Below are 18,767 nucleotides of genomic sequence, written 5' to 3'. Positions count from 1 at the left end.
TATTTAGAATTCTGGACTTTTCCGGGACTCCAAACCCACACGTGTTTTAGGCAACAGGACTTGAACCTGTCCCTCAGAATTCTGGGCCACTTCGGGGACTCGAACCCCTGAAAAAGCGCTTTACTTGCCTTGTCGTTGTGGTCTGACTGGTTAACGAATAACGTCAATCCGGACCCAGGGATCAGACCAGTCGATTGGCCGGCGTAGAATTCACTACGACGGACTTTCCTCCGGAGACCTGGTCTCACGGGCTGTGCACAGACTTCAATCGGCATGATCCTCCCCCAAGGACGCAGATATGTTGTCATCCGGCTCGAATGGACCAAAGAATGTCAGATAAATGCATCTAGACATTAAAGAAAAACACAATTATAAACAACAAACCACAACAAGAATCAAGTTTCTCATGCACGAGGGAGAGGAGCAAATGTGTTGGAAAAGGTCCACCACGTTTCTCTTCTCAAAGGTCTGCCCCTCCCTGTGCTGCTTTTATTAAGAACACAAGTGGGAGGTAACAATTCAAGACAAAGACAAAAAGTTCATTAGGGGGTGTCATACAATGACCCCTTTGGTGGATTCTAACTTCAAACAGTATCACTTATCAGCTGAGGACAGTGTGTCGTAAAACCCCCCTGTTCCTGGCTGGGCATGAGAAGCAGATGACCAAACACACAGAACTGTTTTCAGAAGAGGTAAAAAGGTCAATCTGAGTTAACATTTAAAGAAATACATTTAAACAATGATAATAATAAAACAAATTCCTTCACACCTATGTTACAAGAACAAGTTAAAAACACTAGAAACATTATTTTTATTGGAGTTGGTCTTTACATCATTAACCATGCTTGATTTTGAAAAGTTTTGATTTGTTTCTGCTGTTTTTTTCTTTACAGATTTGTTTATTTTTGTATGACTATAAGATACTCACTTGTATTTTCGAAGTGCTTAAAGGCCTTGCAACATCTGGCACATCTGCAGTCCTTTGCGATTGTTGCTGCTCAGACTTCATCACCAAGCTCACCCACTTCCATCACTACCTTCCATTTCAGCCTCAGGGGATATAAAAAAATGGAAACAGTTAATCTCCTCTGTCTTTGAGGAGGTGTAGGGGGCATTATTTTGGGGGCGCGAAGGGCAGTGAAGCCTCCTGTCAGACTGTGCTCATCATAGCCTGGCAGGCTGTTCCCATCACCCACAACCTTTAGCTGCTTTGACTTGAGTTGGGTCAAGGGTGCTGCTGGAGCCTATTCCAGCTTTCTCAAGGAAAAAGCAGGGTGCATGTTAAACAGGTCCTTAGACCACTTAATAGCCATTATCAAATAGAGTCTAATAGAAATGAACAGAGTGACCCCTGCCCACTTGCATTTCAAAGAGGAAGTATCTGCTGGTTCCAAGAACCCCAAATCCCATAGACTTCTATGAAGAAATAAACAGCTATTACTCAGCCATTATGTCTGTCAGAATAACTATTTTTGCTCTGTTCCCTTTTTAAAAAAATCCATCCATCCATCCATCTTCCTCCACTTATCCTGGTCACGGGGGCAGCAGTCTAAGCAAAGATGCCCAGGCTTCCCTCACCCTGGCCACTTCCTCCGCTGGGGGGACCCCGAGGCGTTCCCAGGCTAGCCGAGAGATGAGCCACCTCAACTGGCTCCTCTCGTTGTGGAGGAGAAGAGGTTCTACTCCGAGCTCTTCGCGGGTGACAGAGCTTCTCACCCAATCTCTAAGGGAGCACCCAGCCACCTTAGATAGTTACGTCGAAATGTTTGACTGATTCTCTCAAGCCTGCTTTCAATTGGTAATGGTGTGTGCTTCCGAAAAGCTCAGTCCTGATTGGCAGGAGAGGTTACCAAAGAAATGTAGACTCAGACCTATTTGGACTGATCACCGCTTACTGATGACATCTGGCTCCAAATGGCGACATCTATATTTTGTAAAAGATGGTGAATGAATTGACCTCATTTTGTTGAAACTGGAAGCAAGTCCATTTTTGGTCCAGTTCTCTTATACAATCAATGTTTCAAATCCAGTTTCTGAATATTGCTTTTACAATAGTCTTTTAAAATGATTTCATTAGATAATATTTTCTCTGATGACTAATAGCATTTTATTCTTTTTCTATATACATTTCAACTTAATAATTCTGAACTGTACTGAGCTTAGTCTGAACTATTCTGAATTTTGACTTTTTGCTTCAACATAGAATTTAGAAATAATTATTATTTGCCCCTCAAGTTCTGCATTTTGATTCTATGAGACCCAACCTCATTGCAGCCTTTTTTTGAATAATTCTTCTCCCCTTAATCTTCAGATGGTGATTAATTCTGTTTTTTTACTTTTAAAACCAGAATTTAGAAGAAAAAAAAACAAGATTAGTTTAATAATTTTGGTTCAGTTATGGGGGATAGGAAAGAGGGAAAAGGGAAATTGTGCTTTTCTTGATATACTATTTCTCCTTTTCAACAACCCCTTTAGACTGCAGGAGAGCACCCAGAGGTCTATTGTAATGTTGCATTAAAAAACAAACAAAAACAATAACAGTCTGTTTCTGCTGTGAATCAGCTTTAACTTCCATGTAGCAGAACAGTTCACAGTCATGACTCATTAACTGCATTCATATTCTGCTCATGCCACTGATAATGCATCCTCAAAGTCCTGCCTTATTAACCTGTAATTTTATGAAACGCATTTCATCTCATTACAATAATGAAGCCACCAGACCGTGGTTGTATAATGCTTGACATCAAAATAATAAGAGGCTTTAATCAGGATCCCAGCATAACAAGAGAGAAGTTGTAATTTTTATTCCTACAAAGTCACCCTTCATCCAGCAAACGCTTCTTTGGTTCTCAAGAGGTTCAATGCAACAGGAGATAACACTGGTAAAAACACTAAAATAGGTTTTTCATATCTGCATGTCTGGAACTGCCAGACCTACAAGCTTCAAACTGCTGGAGGCTCTGGGATGCAGGTAAATTACAACAGGAAATTTAATGGAGGTTCAAGAGTCATTTAATGAGTAACAACTGGATTTACTGAATTTACAGAAGTCCCAAAAATAAATGCAGTCAATGAAAGTAAGAAAACTACCCATAGCAAAGCAAAATTGAAAATTAGATCTTGTTTCTGTCACATTTACGTCTCCTAGACATAAATGAGAACTATTTGAAACTATTCTTCTCAAACAAGTCTCACAGTGAGCACTGTGTGAGATCTCAAAATTCTCTCACAACTGTCTCTTCTCCAGATCTCAGTAAAGAGGAAAATGAGACAGATTATGTTGCTCTCAAGTATGTCTCAACCTGATATCCTCCCTATCTCAGCTATTTCTCAGTGCTTGGTTCTGTCTCACATTGCTCAGTAATTTAGATCTAATTTAGCCTGTTTTTCATTGTCTCGGCAGAAAGAAAAATGAGAGTATAACAAGCTCTGAAATGAGTCTCATTGTGACATGACAACAGTTCATTTTGAGAAAATAATCATCTACATTCATCTTCTGCCGTTTTAACCATTTCGGGGTCACGGGGTTGCCAGAGCCTATCCTGGCAACTTGTGGGCGAAGGCAGGGGACACCCTGGACAGGTCACCAGTCTGTCGCAGAGAAAATAATCAATTATGGCGTATTTACGTAACACTTACAAGACTTGTTTATTTCTAGACATTTCATATAACTTAATTACAATTTGAAGAGAGAAAAGTTAAACCAATAAGACAGTCAGGATGTGGTAAAAAGAAATCTTTTTGAAACTTAAAAAAAAACAATGAAATTTCAGGACCAAGATATTATAGGGTGTCACAGAAAAAGTACAGACATGCATTTTCAGAGCATGTTGTTACAAGAGTCAATCGTGGTTTGTGGCTTCTTAATCCACAAATAGGTTTGTCTTAATACATTAAAACCTCTCAATTGTTTTTGGTAAATGAGCTGCAAACACTATGCCTGGCATAGATGTCAGGTCAAGAACAAAAACTTTACCCAAGATACAATTCAAAAAAACAACTGTACTGGCATAGTTTTCCAAAATGGGAACAACATAACTGCATGAACCATTAGTTATATTATCTTGCAGCAAAGAAAAATCTGCACCTTTGAATTCATGAACAAGAGCCCATTGGGCACATGACTGTTCGGAAGTAAGGAAGAAATCAATCTGCCAATATTTTTTTTTCCTTCACTAGAAAAAACAACAGTGAAATTGTTTCTTCTATTGCCTTTCCCATAGTGTTTGGATGTGAGAGAATTTGATAACTGGCGGCTGGGTAGCACGGTTGAGAGGCTACCATGCAGGAATCCAGCGTTCAATCAAAGAAGGGGATAAACAATGGTACTGGGTCAATTACCATATCAAAGGAGAGCAATAAACATCACCCAGTGAGGGCCCTTAGGCAACCCTTACAGCTACTGCCTTCCAGTCCCTATTGTGTCCTTTACATTTGAATCATCTGCAGACGCCTTACTCAAACCCTCTTAGAATCCCTCATTGAACATATGTCCATAATCATATGTCCAATCCCCCAAATTGGGGAGAGCTACGTCAAATGATTGAAATGGAGCATACTCAGCCTTGCCATGAAGTTCATTAATTAGGCTATCACGAGGATCTCCGGTGGCTGATGTGGAAGATGGTTCTTCGTTATCTCTGACAAAGTTGACAGTTGAAGCGCTCTCTCGTGCCACACTTTGTTGTTGTCACGGTGCTTGTCAGTTCTCCTCCCCCCTCCCAGCGCTTCTGCTCTGCTGATTCAAACCAGCTGATCTTCATCTCCTCATCTTCCTGCCGGCCTTCATAAGGGAGTTACTCACCAGTATCCAGCGCCAGTTCGTTATGCTCACTCCGGTGCTTATGTCTGGCCTTTTAGTCTTTCGTATATCCCATTCTTAATACTCTAATGACTTTGTTATACTTTAGCAGGATCTGCTCTGTTATTTAACATACTGTGCATCAATAGATCAGCGCTTCTCAATTATTTTTTGCAAGGCCCCCCCTAGGAACAAGAAAATGCCTCTCCCCCCCCCACCACCACATCCCCCCACACTCACCGCCGTGACTATAAATAAGATCATTATAAATAAAATTGTGTACGTATATCTAAAAATGTATCTTTTAACGTTAACAAAAGACAAAACAATATCAACTTTCAACAAATATTACCTTTATTTTGCCACACAGAAACCGTTATAGTCTGAGTTTAAGCTTAAAGTGCCTGACATAAGAAAAATCTGTCAATCCTTATTTAAACTAGAAAACATTTTGACCAACTGAACCATTAGATATTGAGAAAGATAATTCAGTCAAACAATATTAAATGTACAGTAAATTGATCTAATAACACAGCAGCCTCAATATTTTTAACATTTTTAGTCTGTAGAAATAGGTAAAAAACATTGTGCAGTTATTTTTTTCTAAATGATGGATTGTTTACTTATGATCTCAAAAAGTGCAGTTAATAAAATGACATTAAATGACATTATCAGAATGATATTAGTAATCAAAGGCATGCAATGATTCCACTACCCCTCCCCCTTTCCTTCTCACACGTGGCTCCTTCTCAAAGACAGGAGCAGCTGCAGGTATCAGGCTTACAAACTCTGATATGACAGACAGTAGTTCTCCGTTAAATTTGCGCCACAGGCAATTGCCCGTATTGCCTGTGCCTAAAACCGCAACTATTGCGCAACCCTCGGGGGCGCGCCCCACTTTTACTGGGTTAGATCAACAGACTAGGGTTGGGCGATTTCCCTTAAATTGGCAGTTGACGATTTTTACAGTAAAACAATGATATCGTCGGGGTGGGGCATTTTCTTTTTATTTTTCGTTATTATTATTTGTTATTTTACTTTATTTATTTTATTTTCCAACTAATGACTCATACGCGATAATCCAGTATAAACTGAGGGAAGTGACTTTAACAATAAAATACAAAAGAAGTAGTCTGCTCCTGCACTTGGACCGGTGGACTGAGCAACCGTGTCTCTGAGGAGACGGACTTTGTGTTTGAGGGGAAGGGAGGATGCTTTGTTACGTGTGCACTATGTGTGGGAGACTTCGGTCTGCCATCCGTTCCGCTTGGATTTGTGTTTCCAGTTGTTATTCCTGATGTATTGCTGATGTTATTCCCACATATTTACGGCCAAGATGCAGATTGCAGCATTTCCTGTATGGATTTTATGTTCATCCAAGGCTAAATGCTGTTAGCGTATGTTAGCCTTCTCATAGCCCTGGCTTCTCCCGGCTCCCTTCTTCCACAAAAAAAGCACTGACCACTCGTATTAAAAATAAAATGATGAGTGAACAGGCGCTTCATAATAATCGTAACCATAATAAAAGCACGTTTAGAGGATCATCTCGTATATTCCCAAGCTGCCAGATATCTATGTTTGTGGCAGCTCGGCTTGTGTACAGCGGGACTCATTTCCTCTTCCGGTATTTCAAACACTACTGCGTATGTGGCAATGATTTATTCCAACTGAAAGTGTGACCATGTGACCGTTTGTTATAATTAGAAAAAGGTTTTCTGGGCCAATGTACACGGTTGACTTCTAATCCGACCATTGACCCTGTCATGCTTCATCACTTCCATCAAGTGTCCTTTTCTATTCCATGGAGGGCAGTGCTGAGAGCAGAGTCTGTCCAGTTGTGTTTTCTGCGAAGGTTTGAATTTGCTTTAGAGCCCAAAATGTCTACTAGACAGAAGCAGTGGACACGCACGGGGATGGTGAGCGCCAAACACCAAATCTTTACGGCGGCTTCATGATTCACCTAGATTTTTCTGATAAAGGAAGTAAAGAAGATCAGCGGGAAATATTTTTTGTCCCTGACAGCACAACACTGATATAAACATTGTACCTCCGAAGACATACGTGTACTAGCCGGGTGGGGCTAACCATAACTAGCTAGGTCGCTACTAAACCATGCATCATCTTTAGTTTCGCAACATGGTGATGTCACTCTCGTGAGTTTTAACAGAGTTTGTTATTTCGGAAAGGAAAAAAGATTACATAACTTATGTTTAGTCGTTCTCCTTAACGCACTGTGTTGTTTCATCCCAGTTAAGTCTGCCATCCATATGAGCACATAATAATGCTGCTGGTTTTTCTTTTACTGATTATTGGCGGTAAGCACACACATATGCTCTGTCCTTAATCTCGTGAGAGTGAGTTGTTGCCATAGAGATGGGTCTTAAACCTTTTTGTTGATCCGTCCTTCTAAATTTTGTTAGTTTCGTGTCAAAATGTTCAAAACAGATGTCTTGTTAATTATTGGCCCAATATTTACTTTTGTTGCTATCTGACGAATCAACAGACTCTAATTTTTGTTCACGTTTCTACTGTAAATTATGTTAGTTGCCTAACCCGTGTTATACCACACCTGTCCTGTGGGGGCAGCACTATGATAATACATGATATTTAGCCTGTCGAAAAAGAACCCTGTTGCAAGGGAAAGTGCGGGAAAGGGCTGAGCTGACAAGGAATGACCGTTAGCTGTTGAAGCTGCAGTTTTTCCCCAACCACACAGAGACTAAAACGTTAACCAACATAACGTTGCAAAGAGGTTAACTATTTAAGTTATTAAAACCAAATGACTGATTGGATGGTGTAGGGTTAGATGGCATATAATAATGGTGTCTGTCCAACAAGTATTAAGCGCAAATTTTCTGGACGAGGCTGTGTCTGAATTCCCGCCCCTATCCCTTACTACTAAAAGAAGTATAGCGGGACTGTGTAGTGTCATGGGTTTCAAGAGCAGTTCAGACATGCCTGCACCTTTTTTTCTTTTTCTTTTTTGAAACGGTGAAAACAACGTAATCGATTTCACAAGTAAAAATCTAATTGAAATGAGTCATGAGCCTTTTTTGCGCCGATCATTACGAACCTACTGTCTTCTAAAGTGAAAAACGTTTTTTTTTTTAATATTCAACTTTTTTTTTGGCAAAAAAATTTTCAGAACCAAATGCATTGCGATTTATGGGAAATTGTAGGGCATTCGCTTTTGGATTCAGACACATCTATACAAACAAAATGGCGAACGCCCTTTAGTTTACCAGTTAATATTCATGCTTTAATTTTAACATATTTGAGAATAATGTTAAAGATATAGTTAAAACTGAAGTTACACCAAGCTCGTTTTAAAATAGTCTGTTGATATTGTTAGCTTGCTCTGATAAGAAAAAGTGACAGATGAGTTTATTTTTTTATTAACAAGATGAACAAGAAGGAAATGCCACCAAAGAAAAGGTTACGGGTTCCAACTCAGAAAATGCAGGACAGCGAGAAAACCCCTCAACCAAGTACTGTTGTTTCTTTTATATACATTTACTTTATGTTTTGGTGTAATAGTCATATCATTATGTACCAAATTGTTTCGAAATGACCTGTTATGAAATTATTTAGTGTGAAGGAATTTGTTTTATTATTATCATTGCTTAAATGTATTTGGTGAAATATATGTTTAAATGTTAACTCAGATTGACCTTTTTACCTTTTCTGAAAACAGTTCTGTGTGTTTGTTCATCTGCTTCTCATCCCCAGCTAGGAAGAGGGGGTTTTACGACACACTGTCCTGAGCTGATAAGGAATATTGTTTGAAGTTAGAATTCAACCAAAAGGGTCATTATACGACACCCCCTAATGAACTTTTTCTCTTTGTCTTGAATTGTTACCTCCCACTTGTGTTCTTAATAAAAGCAGCACGAGGAGAGGCAGACCTTTGAGGAGAGAAGCGTGGTAGACGTTTTCTGTCACTCTTGCTCCTCTCCCTCGTGCATGAGAAACTTGATTCCTGTTGTGGTTTGTTGTTTATAATTGTGTTTTTCTTTAATGTCTAGATGCATTTATCTGACATTTAGATTGAAGGGAAATTTTCTCTCTTGCTTTTTTCCTCCCTCAGGGTGTTTTGCATTTGTCAGATGGGAGGATGGTTATACTGACAAAATCTTGAGGAGCCTCGATATTTTGGCAAGAGATGAGGGTTCTGTAAAGCTACAAGATCTTAGATCAGGAGATCCTGTTTTAGCAAAGTGGTCAAATGGTAAATTTTACAAGGCCACAGTTGAATATATTTCTGAGGAAGATCAGTCTAAGCAGTCAAAAGGCCACCATACTTTACAGAAGTCTTTAACCTACTAAAAGAGAATGAGCCATTCTCATGCCACTCATCAGGGTCTGACACCATACGAATAAATAGGAGCCCACTGTTGGAAAATGAAGAAATCACAGCGCTGAATTGATCACCTGATGGGGTACATGCAACAGGCTGCAGCTCTGCTAAACTACAACGCAATGGGTAGGCTTGTTATAATGATTAAATGACCGGTGCCTGAGAGTTCAGAACTTTTTTTTATCATTAATTAATCAGATTTGACAAGGTTACGAACAAAACAAAAATTAACCGCATTTGGATAACTTATTATCCATTCAGTGATCATAGAGTTACTTCAGTTAGTAGTAGTTGAATGACAAATACAAGTTTTACTTGTATTTTTGTAGCATGTTTTATGCCCGTAAAATCCTACATATGTATGCTCTTAGATTTTATGATTCAAATTTCTAAACTCATTGAAATTCTTATAATTTAAGTAAGGGTTAATGGCTGACAAAGATTTCTCAAATTTAAGATGAGTAGGATTGTTTTGGTCTTAGTAAAATAGTTTTCAATGTTATTACTGGCCATACATAAAAACAGTAGATGTTGCTTTGGCCAATGTAGTTAGTTGGTTAGTATATTGGTTATTTGGATTCAGTAAGTCTGTAATTGTTTTTCATATCTATTCTGGTGAAGTTGTGTTTACAAAAATATAATTAAGGGTTCAATGTTATTTTGTGACTAACAGAGGGGGCACCACTGGACCATCACCCTACGGAGACCATACACGCAGCCCATCAACGTATGTCCTCAACACCTCTGGTCCATCACCCCATGGAGTCCTCACACTTAGTCAATCTACAAATGGCTGTTACAGCTCTGGTCCACCCCCCTATGGACACCATACCCAGAGATCATACACCCAGCCCAGCAGCACATGGCCATGACACCCCAGGTCTGTCACGCCATGGAGGCCAAGAACCCAGCCCATCACTAATTGACCTCAGCATGTCTGGCTCTTCATCTAGTGGAGGTAATGCAGCTGGTTCACCAGCTGATCGAGTCAATTCGCCTGACAGTGGAAGCGCAGCTAGCCTGCCACAGGTCAGGAGAGATGCAGGAAACACATCTGACCAGGGAAACATCCTTTCTGGACAGCAAGCACAAAATGCATGGACACCTTGTGATGGATGTAAGGAGGAGGTTGAAAGAATCCCACACGAATTGGAGGATTGGAGGATTGAAGGATTGATGAAGTCATCGCAAGAATAGGCAAGTAAAAGACATGTTTCCGCACAAATTATGCTGCATGCGGCATTTTGTATCAGGTATTCATACTTTGAAGCTTACAAGCCAAGATGTGACTTTTGACCATTTTTAAAAATATTTAGAGGGACTGTATCATGAAAAATGACATTGCCTTTCACTAAAGTGGTGTAACCAGTTTAAAGAGTACCTCAGTTTTTTTCTAATCCTTGCATTGTTTCTACTATTTCCTCTTTTTCAGATCCAGATCAGGTCAGAGAGCTTCAGACTCTTTGCAACCTCATTGGAGGGGCATCATGACAGCCCATCTTATTAGTCGTGTTTGACTGTTGCTCTCTTGTTTGGCATTAGCCTGACTACTATTGCTGACTGTTAAACCTGTTTGATTCATAATTATTTATCGCCCCCCCGGCCCGTATTCAGAATTTTTAACTGAGTTTTCCGACTTCCTATCGACTATTGTCTTAGATTCTGATCAAATTATAATAATAGGGGATTTTAATATTCATGTTGATGACCCTAGTGACTGTCTAGGAAATGCTTTTGCAGCTTTATTAGATGATTTTGGTTTCACCCAAAGTGTGAATGAACCCACTCACTGTCATAAGCACACCCTGGACCTTGTTCTAACCCATGGTATAGAGATCAGCCAGCTGAGTGTCCTTCCTCTTAACCCCATCATTTCTGATCACTTTCTGATTACCTTCCAGTTTACATTAGAACATGCTGCTGCCCCAGTGAATAAGAAACAGCTTAGAAGAACCTTAACTGACCGTTCTGTGTCTGAGTTTAAGCTCACAGTTCAACCAGTACTTAGTGACATTCTGAGAAAATACTATAAGTCCAGCTCCCATAGCATCAGTCCTAGTATAAATTGAGGCCAAACTTTATTAATTTCAATCATGTTTGAGAATCTTTGGCGTTGGACCGGACGGAAAAGGAAAGGAGGGAAGAAGAGAGAGGGATGCTAGAGAGGGGGGGGGGGGGGAGGGTGATAGTGGGAGGGGGGGGATAAGACCATGAAGCAGCAAAGTTTACTGGTTGTTAATCATTACGGTAAGGCTCAAATGTAGTACAAAAAGGGCGGGACCTGTCCACACACACACACTGAAATATTATCAACACACCTGCTAGCTGTTAAAATGTCCACATGTCAACATGTACACAAAACAGATAGTGTTCACACACGCATACCTATGCCTTTAAACCAACTACACTGTAAACCCGAATAGTCCAATGAGCTCAAAAGTTTTATAATCACTGAACTCAAAAGTAACAAACAAGTTGAGTCAGCTTAAAACCTTTAAGCCGATTCAACTTTTGCCACAGTTATATCTTTATTGGACTAAAACATTTTGAGTAAATGAAACCTTGGAGTCAAAACTTATGAGTAATGAGACGTGATGACGTCATAACGTACGTCCATGAACGTGAACTCAGCCACAGAAGTCTTCAAGATGGCGGAGGTCTGATGCGAGTGGCAGCTGGCCCAAGTCGATAACGCACATACGTCTAGGTAAGTCGTATTATTTTATTTTTTATTATATTTTATGAGTTTTGCCTCTGTATTATATATTTGTTGCTTCTTTTGATGTTCCTTCTAGTATATCCTTTGTATTCATGACGTGCTCCACGAGTTTGTATGTATCTTCGAATATTTGTTCTGAATTAAACAGTTATGTATGTTTTGCACTATCATGTCATCAGAGAATTATTGCTTGTGGTTAAAAGAAGTTGTTGGGGCAAAGTTTCAAGTTTTACGTTTACCGAGTTGGTTGGCGCACAATTTAAATTATCTAACCGTTACTACTAGCTAGCTAACCGTTACTACTAGCTAACCGCTAGCTCTGGCAGAGCGGCTGCCACAGCCACATATACGACTCAGTGGGAATTGCCTTTTTTTCTACTACTTTTTACCATAGGCTCTGTGATTTGGTAATCGTTATGTTTTTGTGTAACCTGTATTTCACGTAGTAACCTAATAAATGCAAATGTGGGCTAAGCTAGCTGCCTTACGCTAACATGTTCTCGTATGTTCTTTTAGTGAACCGGCGGTGCGTTTGAAAAATAAGAGCGGAGGTAAGTTTTGATTGTAAATAACATGGCTGCAATATTTAAGACACGAGCAGCTCCCAGTCCAATGAATCCTCCGGCTATGGAGAACATTTGACCTTATTGACAAATTAAATTAATTATAAATAAGGAAAAATGTCAAAGCTACCTTAATGTTATGTAGCAGTTATAACTTTGTCCTGAATTGGGCTCGAGTTAGAGTACTAAATGTATCATATAGTTTGCTTAAGACTCAAAAAGCGGTATTTTGGCCACTGGTTTGGTTGTGATTTGTGTTTCATAATGTCAAATATTTTAATATAACTGTTTTGTCTCTTCCTTAAACATCCTCTGAAATAATATGTCATTCTAGCTAATGCACAAATATTAAAAAAATATTAATATGCATCCTAGATTACATATTGTGGACAGAGTATTGAGGCTATTGTAAAATGCAGCGGTTTTTCCAAGCTACCAGTAGCTTGAAAAAGCTTTAAATTGTGTTTAACATTTTAAATTTTTTTTTGTAGATGTGAGCTGAGTTTCATCGCATCACAAATGTCAACCTGCGAAAACCGTTTTATTTTGACCTGGACAGACAGACGCCACGGATGCTGATCTTATTGAGACAGAAGGCAGCACGAACCGGAAGGCTCTATGTGACTTTCTGCACCTCTATGATAAACAGGTGAGGTGTAACTGCATGGCATGATCAACATTATGCATTAGTATAGCTAAAATAAGGGGCTGACTTGGATCGGTTTATATTAATCACTGAGCGTTTCTAATTCAGTGAATGACTGTAAATGTTTACTTCACTGGAGAAAAAAACATCAACGTTGATCCCAATGCATTTGTAAATATGACTGTAATGTCATCCTATGTTTGGTGTATTTTTTTAAATAACTGTACAATTTTAAGATTATTAAAAAGATTAGATGAACTGAACTGAGCCAGACCAAAGGGTGCAGTCATTTGAAATATGTTTGCCATATTAATTTGCCTTTGTCTCTGTGCAGCAAGAGCAGAGGTGGTTAGGTGGAGGGAGGGGTGGGGTTTGGGTGAATAAATGTGATCCTGTTTTCAGATTGTCATGTTACAAAAGCTTTTGTTTATTTTTTGTGTACAGTGCCTTATGGAATCATGAGGACTCTTACAAGTAGTCTTATTTTGATTTCATTTGATTTTGTATTATATACGCTCTGTTCTTCCAGATCCTTTTCAAGCAATAAATCAATCTCTACATGACTTTAGTTAAAGATCACTGTATTGAATTAAGCAAATGTGATTTAAGTGACGTTTTTGTTTTATTTTCTGTCTTTTTAATCTATGCATTTCATCATTTCTGTAATGAGTTTGATAAATATGTGTAAATTCTTTATTGCTTTGACTACAATCCTTGAAATCATTAATTTAAATCAACTTTAATAATTTTCCTGATGTGTAATTTCTGACCTTCTCTTAAAATGTAAATTTCAGGTTGTAGTTTTTGCATAAAGTTTCCTTCCCTCAAATGATCAATTCTTTCTTTAATACTACACTGTTTTTTTTTCTTTGCAGATTAGTCACCAGAGGCAGACATCAGCAGCACCTCTGTTGGCATTCTGACCGTCAGCAACAACAATACAAGTTCAGTTCATATCTGTCCGCTCAGTACAGCAGTTGTGGTGGAAGATGAGCTTGTGGTAGGCCACATTCCTAAATGGGTATTTTTTTGAGCGCTAATGTTTGTAGGGAAAGGGCAGCCTAAGAAAATACAGTTTTATGTGGGAAAAGTGTAAAAAAAAAAGGCTGATTAACAATTTTTGCTTTTCTTGAAATGTAAGAATGCTCTTTTTTATAAAGTTGTATAAGGAAATGGTGTAAAAAAGATTAGTGCTCATTTTTTGCTTTTCTTGAAGACTGATTTTTTTTTTTTATGGCTTGTGCACTTTTTCTTAACACAAATTGTGCAGTGTTTTACATTTTCTAGTACCACAAGTTGTTCAAATGTACTTGTGTAAGGTGGTTCAAAAATAAACTTGCAATTACAATTCTGCCTCAGTTTTTCTTTTGTAAGAATGGCCCTGACTAAGAAGGACAAATAAGACTAGTTTAGACTTCAAATGATTAATTTTGAGTTGAGATATATTAAAGTTTTTTAGTTAATTAACTAATGTATTAAGGTTCAATAAATACAAAATATTCTAGTTCAGTAAAGTAAGAATCTTTAAGTTAGTTAAATAAAAAGTTATAGTTTAGTTTTAGTTAAATTGTTTTATTTTATTCAACTCAAAGATTTTAAGTTCAAATAACTTATACTTTTTAAGTAAGTCAGCTTAAAAATTATTATGTAATCTGTTTCCTCAAAAATTTTGAGTTCACTGAACTTATTCGGGTTTACAGTGTAGTGTGAAATCTTTCATTCATTCAATCACGCAAACTATTAGTGCAAAGGTGAGCTAACACCTGTGCTCAGGTGAGTGTTTATGTGCTTCTAAAATGGATGGTGGAATGTGAAAAGAAGGAGGAGGAGCGCCCAGCCACCCTCACACCCAGACCCCTGCCGCAGCAGCAGCGGCAGCCGGAACCCCCCAACGCCACACGGCAGCGGGCAGGGGACAACCGCCCCCCGGGCGACCAAATCCGTCACCCAGGCCAGGACCAGCAGGACCGCCGCGAGGCCCCCAGAGCCAGAGAGCAGGGAAGCACGGGGGAAAGAGAGCGGCGCCACAGCCCAACGCAGGGCCCCACCCGAGAAGGGCACCCACAGCCCCAGACGAGCCAGGACCCCCCAAGGGAGACCCGCTCCGCGCTCCAGGCAGCCACTTACCCGGCCCTCGGTTGGTCCAGGGAGGAGCAAAGCAGGGGCCAGCCACCCCCACCCCGGAGGGGAGCACCCCGGGGAAAAAGGGGGGCCCACAAGGGGTGTTGTAAACATGGCCGACCAGGCTCGGCCACTGTTGGAAGTTTGGCGGGGCCCAGCGCAAGGACCAGAACCCACCCCCAGCGACACGGACACCCCCGGCTCAGGTGTAATGTAAAACCCCCCACCGCCCGAGCCGAGAGAGTACCGCCGGGCCCAGGAGACCGGCACCCAGGGGACACAGCAGCCGCCGCCAAGGGACCCGTACCCCCCACCAGAGAAGGGGTAGGGCAAAATGTGTGTGTGCGTGTATGTGTGTTTCTGAGGGTGTGTGTGTGCATGTGTGTGTGTTATATGTTGGAGTGTATATTTTGAGGGGGAAGAGGTGTGTGTACTAAGGGGGGGGTGCAGTTAAAATTGGGGGGTAGGGCACTGAGGGGACATCTCCTGATTATTCACAGTGATGTCCACTCACCCTCCCCACCAAGGGGCCCTAAATGTCTAAGGTGCGGTTAAAATTGGCAGGTAGGGTGCTAAGAGGACATCCGCTGCTTGCTGGCAGTGATGTCCAAGCACCCCCCCCCTACCAAGGGCCCTACATGTCTAAGGTGCAAATAAAACCGAAGGAGGGGGGGCCCACTCCATATGGCAACCATGGGAGGGGTACCAATGCCAAGTAGCTCCCCCCCCAAGACGCATCGCAGGCTAAACCCCCCCCCCCCCACCCCTTCACCCTAATATGAGGTTATATGAGGAAGGGGGTAGGTTGGGGACAGCTGGTAGACTGTCCCCCCGGTGGTCAAACAGCCGTCCCCCAGCCCCCCCCCCCCCCCCCCCCCCCCAGCACAGGGGCCAGGCCACCCTAGCCCAGGGACCCCATCCCCCAAGGCGCCGAGAGAGGAGCCAGCAAGCGCCGCCCCCCCCGGAGCAAGCCCAAGCCCCCCCTCCAAGCGCCGGCCCTAGAAGAGCTCTGGGGCCGGCGCTTGAAAAAGACGCTGGTGTCACAAACGGGCAGATGACTGATTGACGACGACCTGCAGCAGCAGGCTTATTTGCACAGACAGACAGGATGACAAGTGGTGGTGGGTCGCGTCGGCTCACGGGTCGAGCCCAAAAGTGAACCCACGTGTCGGTGCACAATGCGCAATGTCATCTGATCATCAATCCCCATCTCATCCCATAACCCTCGAAGCCCTGTGGCGATGGGCGAGCGGCAAAGCGACAGGTGTGGGTGCACTGGAAGTCGTAGTCGCAACCCTGCACACAGGCGGCTCAGGCCATAGGGTCGTTCAAACGCTGCAACGGAGCAGCAGCGTGGTTCGGCTGCCCCCTGAGTGACTGAGCAGTCCTCTTCAGGACAGCACTGCTCACCTCCCAGCAGGAGGAACGGGCTAGAAAAGGTGCCCCAAACATTGCCTGCTCCATGTTCTCCTGGCCAGCATACCACGGCTGGCAGGGACCCCTTCACAGCGATCGAACAGAAAAAACACGAAATAAAAGAAAAACAACTCGCCTTACACTAGGCGCTTGGAATGTGCGCACTTTCCTGGACAGTGCTGCAAACAGCAGACCCCACAGAAGAACAGCCCTCATTGGCAGGGAGCTTGCAAGATACAACATCGACATTGCAGCTCTCAGCGAAATTCGACTGGCTGACCAAGGTGAACTATGCGAAAGAGGATCAGGCTACACTTTCTTCTGGAGTGGCCGTAGTGGCAACGACAGACGAGAGACTTAATCTTCACATTTTACTAAAGCGGCGGCCGCAAGGCGTGAAACCACCCAAGCGCATAAACATCTGTAAACTGAAGAGCAGGATAGTGTCAGAATCACTTGCCGAGCCGCTAAAAGAAAGCCTGGAGTCCACCCCGATGACCAACCTTGATGTGGAAGCAGACTGGGCTACCATACGCTCGGCTGTATACAACACTGCCACAGAGCTTCTTGGGTCCATAAGTAGGCGCCACAAAGACTGGTTCGACGAGAACAACATGGAGATTCAACATCTGCTTGTAGAGAAACACAAAGCCCTTAAGGTGCTAGATGAAGACCCAATGTCTGTTAGCAAAAAAGACACCCTGAACAATATTCGCAAAGTAGTCCAACAAAATCTACGCCAGATGCAAGACTCGTGGTTGAGGAATAAGGCTGACGAAATCCAGGCCTATGCTGATTGACATGACATGAAAAACTTCTATGCCAGTCTCAAAGATGGTTACGGCCCGACTTCATCCGGATCGTCACCGCTTCTCAGCGCAGATGGCTCAACCCTGATCACCGACAAGCAGCGCATACTAGAACGGTGGGCTGAACACTTTGACAGCATCTTGAAACGACCATCAACGATGAAGCCATCGATCGCTTGCCACAAGTAGAAGTGGATGACTCGCTTGACATGCAACCCACTCTTGAAGAGGTTCAGTCAGCAATCAAACAACTGTCTAGTGGCAAGGCGCCTGGCGCAGATACCATCCCAGCTGAATTCTTCAAGGAAGGTGGAGTGGCACTGTCGAGCAAGCTTCTCCAGCTATTTGTGACCATTTGGCAGACAGAGACAGTGTCACAAGACTTCAAAGATGCTTCCATAATACATCTGTATAAGTGCAAAGGCAACCGTCAAGCCTGCGACAATCATTGAGGAATCTCCCTGCTGTCCATCGCAGGAAAAATTCTCGCCAAGCTTCTCCTAAATCGTCTGACAGCGCATCTTGACCAAGGCCTATTGCCAGAAAGCCAATGTGGATTCAGGAAAAAGCGAGGAACATTTGACATGGTCTTTGCTGCCAGACAACTCCAAGAGAAGTGCCAAGAACAAAACATCGACCTTTTCTCTAGGTATGTCGACCTCACCAAAGCCTTTGACACTGTCAGCAGAGAAGACCTCTGGAAGATCATGGCCAAATATGGTTCCCCCAGTAAATTCATCACCCTAGTGCACCAATTCCATGATGGCATGAAGGCCAGAGTCCAGGACAGCGGCGAAGCATCCCAGCCATTCCCCGTCACCAATGGTGTTAAACAAGGATGTGTCTTGGCCCCAACTCTTTTCAGCCTCTTGTTCTCGGCCATGCTGTCTGATGCATTCAGAAATTGCGATACAGGAATTGTTATTCGTTACCGAACGGATGGGAATCTGTTCAACCTGAGGAGGCTCCAAGCAAAAACTAAGGTTAAGAAAAACATCATCAGAGAGTTCCTGTTTGCTGATGACTGTGCCCTCAACGCAACTTCAGAAGCTGACATGCAACACTGTGTTGATAGGTTCGCAGAGGCCTGCTCCAACTTTGGTCTCACAATCAGCACTATGAAGACCGAAGTCATGTACCAGCCAGCCCCAAGAAAACCTTACGTAGAACCAAACATCTACGTCAATGGCCAGAGACTAAACACAGTGGATAAGTTCACTTACCTTGGCAGCTCACTGTCCCATAGCGTTGTGATTGATGACAAAATCAACGCAAGAATTGCGAAAGCCAGTGCAACCTTTGGCAGACTTCAATCCAATATCTGGAACAGATGAG

General features: G+C 42.0%; 1 long non-coding RNA gene across 1 annotated transcript; it reads left to right on the top strand.

Annotated features, from left to right (window-relative positions):
* The first annotated feature begins 11,566 nt into the window (after positions 1 to 11,566).
* On the top strand, positions 11,567 to 13,164 carry LOC111948969. The gene is made up of 3 exons (XR_002874957.1): positions 11,567 to 11,865; positions 12,394 to 12,428; positions 12,932 to 13,164. It is a non-coding gene; the product is annotated as an uncharacterized LOC111948969 (long non-coding RNA).
* The last annotated feature ends 5,603 nt before the right edge of the window (positions 13,165 to 18,767 follow it).

Source organism: Oryzias latipes, chromosome 16 (genome assembly GCF_002234675.1).
Source record: "Oryzias latipes chromosome 16, ASM223467v1".
Taxonomy (NCBI): domain Eukaryota; kingdom Metazoa; phylum Chordata; class Actinopteri; order Beloniformes; family Adrianichthyidae; genus Oryzias; species Oryzias latipes.
This window is presented reverse-complemented; position numbering and strand designations above follow the sequence as displayed.